Raw genomic sequence first — 4249 nt, 5'->3', positions numbered from 1 at the left:
TTTAAAGTCAAAATCTGGAATCTCTTCAGCAAAGACAAATTCCATAGATGGAATATCTTCTAGATTCATAAAAAGTCAGCACCATCTAGATTTTGATCATCATTAATGTTTTCTTCATCATCATCATCATTATTATCATCATCAGCTTGCCCATGGTGAATGCCCGAGTCTATTTCAGTATCTTCCGCACTTGAAGAATTTGAGAAAGTACTACTGTCTTCATTAGTTTCCTGATCAGAGTCTCCCCCTGCCGAGCCCCTCTCATTCAGATTTTCCCTCTGCACACAACCCTGTTCAGATGTCCCTTGTAACTGAACACACTCATTTATCTCTAAAGGCATGGGTTGTTCCCGAGGTAAGTCCTTCCGTCTCTGGCTGGAATATAGGAACTGTCTCTCTCCTATATTTTAACACATAATGAGAACTCTGATCGACATTTGCAATCAATTCATTAGAAATACTCATGATAGCATCCATATCTTCAACTTTAGTATGCGGTCGTAGAAATTGCCTCTTGTAATCTAGGCCGAATGGTCTATCCAGTCTTGAAGGACTTTCTTTGTTCGACCTCATCATTGACCTTATTATTAGTTGAAGAAATCTCCGGAATGGAACGAACTTTCTTGCTTTCGAGGAAAACTTCTTTGCATGTACCAACTCTGCTAGATCATTCTAGATGACCATTGTGTAGTCATAGTGTCTGTTAAACACTATGCGATGTAAGAATTTGAAAAATGAACTGCTGCAAGTATCCACGTTAACAATCTTTGAAGTAAGACATATGTTCAATATGTAGAACAAAAGATGCCATATTGAAGGTAAGAATTTCCGTTTAAACTGCGATAGATGATTTTGGATTCTAGAATATCCTAGCTTTTTTATATTAGTGCAAAGTTCTTCATCTGAGATGAACTCTTCGAATTCTTCTCATCTAGGAACAAAATTAGGCTTTGGAAGATTTAGAATTTTCCTTCGAAGTAGAACTGGTTTCCTTCTTTAATGTAGAATAGAGTGTACCAGAACTATTGGAGGTATACTAGTGGAACATCTGTGGTTGCAATCAGAGCATAGGCTATGGGGTGGCCTTTTAAAATTTCAAGGCTGGTTGGGTATTCAACTGACATATCAAGGTTTAAATGATGGTTATTGGGTTTTAAGTCAAGATATAGGGCTTTGGAAAAAATGGTTTCATCAGGATATGTTGTATTTGCTGACTGGGAATATGAAGGAGGTTGTAATCTAATAGATGGTATGGGTTTTCATCATCAGACTTGTGAAACGAATTATGATGTTCCACAGTCGCCATTTTTAACCTGTAAAAAGTTAAAATCATTAGATCCACAATTGAAAACAAATTCCAATGAAAAAATTGACCCAAAACACAATTTACACATTAAATTTTTTTTTACCAAAAATTGATTTTAAAGCCTCTTAAGACAAGAAAAGTTCACTCAATTCTTTTTGGCTCAAAAAAAAATAAAAAATTTCACACTAAAAAAATAAGAAGAATTAAAAAAAAATTCAAAAAAAAATATCACTCACTCAAAAATAAAAAAATCACATACTTAAAAAATTCACATAAAAAAAATACACACTTAACAAAAAATACAAAAAGAATTTACTTAAAAAAATACTCATAAAACTAAAACAAAATAATATGTAACTAACTAAAAAAATAAGAACACAAATAACATAAAAAAATCACATATCTAGAAATATATGACATTCATTGCTCAAAGAAGATCATACTCATCACTCAAAATGAACTCATCACACAACATGTGAACTCATTGCTCAAATAACAGAAACACTCATCGCTCAAAACCATTTTAAACTCATCGCTCAAAGAGTGTAACACTCATCGCTCAAATCAAACTCTCATCAAACAAAGACTTATCGCTTAATAGTCATATATCGGTCAAAATTCGTCTTAAAATTAAGAACAACTTATGAACACATTAGATTTTTAGATTAGTTCAATCTTATGACAATCCTTTTTAAGATGATTAGATGGTTATGGAAGAGGTCGAGGAAGAAGAAACGTAACACAAGGAGAGGACCCAGAAAATGTGATGATGATAGAAACGCGAAGTCTAGCAGGGGTCAAGGAAGAGGTAGAGGTACTAGACAAGAACAGGAACTGTCATCTCAAGAAAGTTCAATGTCTGGTCATGGAAGAGGAAGGGCAAGGGGTGGACACAATGTTCCTGATCCCGGATTTATTATCCAAGAAATGTTGGCAGCAGAGTTGGGAAAATTCCAAGAAAGTTTCATGAATTTGTTGGGGCGTACAACCCAAAATAATCCAGAAGTGGTAAGAAATTCCGATTATCAGAAGGAAGCCGGAGCTAGTACACCGGTAACTGGTACATCTGTACCCCTTACTTCATCTTCAGTACAAAAAGGAGGAGATATCAATCTTGCTTGTAAACCTCCCAAGTTTTCTGGTGAGCGTGATCCTGTTAAAGCCATGTGTTGGCTTAAGGAAATAGAGTTGATTCTGCAAATCAGTAAAAGTGCAGAAGAGGACAAAGTCATGTTTGCTGTATCTCGTTTGAGATCAAGTGCTTTATACTGGTGGGAAGTCCTGTCCAGTTCAGATCCGAACATTTTGAAGACCATGTTGTGGGAAGAATTTATGGTTAAGTTTAAAATGCAGTATTGTCCTGAAGCTGCAGTACGAAAGTTGGAAGATGATTTCCTTCGTCTTGGGCAAGGAAACATGTCAGTCCGCCAGTATACAGAAGTTTTCATGGAACAATCTAAGTTTGCTGAAGCCTATATAATATCTAAAAACAGTAAAGTGAGAAAGTATATCTGGGGATTGGAGTCGAATCTTCGGAAGTATGTGATATCCAGGAATCCGACAACATTTCAGGCGGCAGTTGATGCTGCTGAAATAATGGAACAAGATATTAACCGGCAACCACAAGAAAGGGTTGGAGAGAAAAGAAATGGGGAAACTACAGTAACTGATTTCCGTAGACCAAGGTTTATGGAAAATTTGAATCGACCAATTTCAAAGTTTGCGGATAAAGCATGTAACCGATGTCATATGATACATCAGAGAAATTGCAATACAGAATCTTGAGTATGCTTTAAATGTCAGGATCCAGGACATATAGCTCGAGACTATCGGATGACACGAAGGTGTTTTACTTGTAATTCATCTCAACATGTAAATGTCGATTGTCTGCAAGCAAAGAGTTGAGGGTTTGGTTTTGCTGGAGGTCGGGGATCTGGATATTCTGGGGGTCGAGGATATGGGTATGTGCCAACAGGTCGTGGGCAAATGGATAATCGTGTTAATCCAAGTGGACGGGAAGGGATAAGACAGGCAGAGTTTAATACAAAAGGGAGAGCCTTTCAGATGACGAGAGGCGAGGCGGAAGAGCACTCTAAAGTGGTAACAGGTACATTCCTCGTTAATTCAGTATGTGACAAAGTTTTATTTGACTCGGGTGCAAATCGTTCTTTTGTGTCATCGTTATTTGTTAATTGTGCAAATTTAGAATCTAAAGCGTTGAGTGAGGATTTAATTGTGGAAACAACAAATGATAGTGAAGTTTCAATTAAGGAAAAAATAGATGAATGCTTCATAAGTATAGAAGGGTGTGAAGTGCCTATACAGTTATTTCCTTTGCCTTTAAGGGAATTTGATATAATYATAGKCATGGATTGGTTAGCTGAAAACCAAGCCAACATAGTCTGTAATGAAAAGATGATTCATATAGGCTTACCTGAAAAAGGAAGAGTTGTGATTTATGGAGATCGGCGGGATCGTTACTCTAGCCTAATTTCAGTTCTAAACGCTAGGAAGTATGTACAGAAGGGTTGTGTTAGTTTTCTTGCATATGCTATAGATATGAAAAAAGAGAAGGGAAAGATGGAGGATATTCCAGTCGTAAGGGAATTTCCTGAAATATTTCCAGAAAATTTGATAAGTCTACCTCCAGACCGAATGATAGAATTTCAGATTGAATTAATTCCTGGAGCAACACCTGTTGACCGTGCACCATATAGATTAGCTCCTTCTGAATTGAAGAAGTTAATGTCTCAATTGAAATAATTGTTGGATAAAGGTTTAATCCGACCAAGTACTTCCCCGTGGGGTGCGCCGGTGCTTTTTGATGATTTGTTTGATCAATTGGTTGGGGCTACTTATTTTTCAAAGATTGATTTACGGTCCGGTTATCATCAATTGAAGATTCAGAATGAAGATGTGTCGAAAACAACATTCCGTACACGT

The sequence above is a fragment of the Cynara cardunculus genome (genome assembly GCF_001531365.2).
Source record: "Cynara cardunculus var. scolymus isolate 2C chromosome LG 12, CcrdV1, whole genome shotgun sequence".
Lineage (NCBI taxonomy): Eukaryota > Viridiplantae > Streptophyta > Magnoliopsida > Asterales > Asteraceae > Cynara > Cynara cardunculus.
This window is presented reverse-complemented; position numbering follows the sequence as displayed.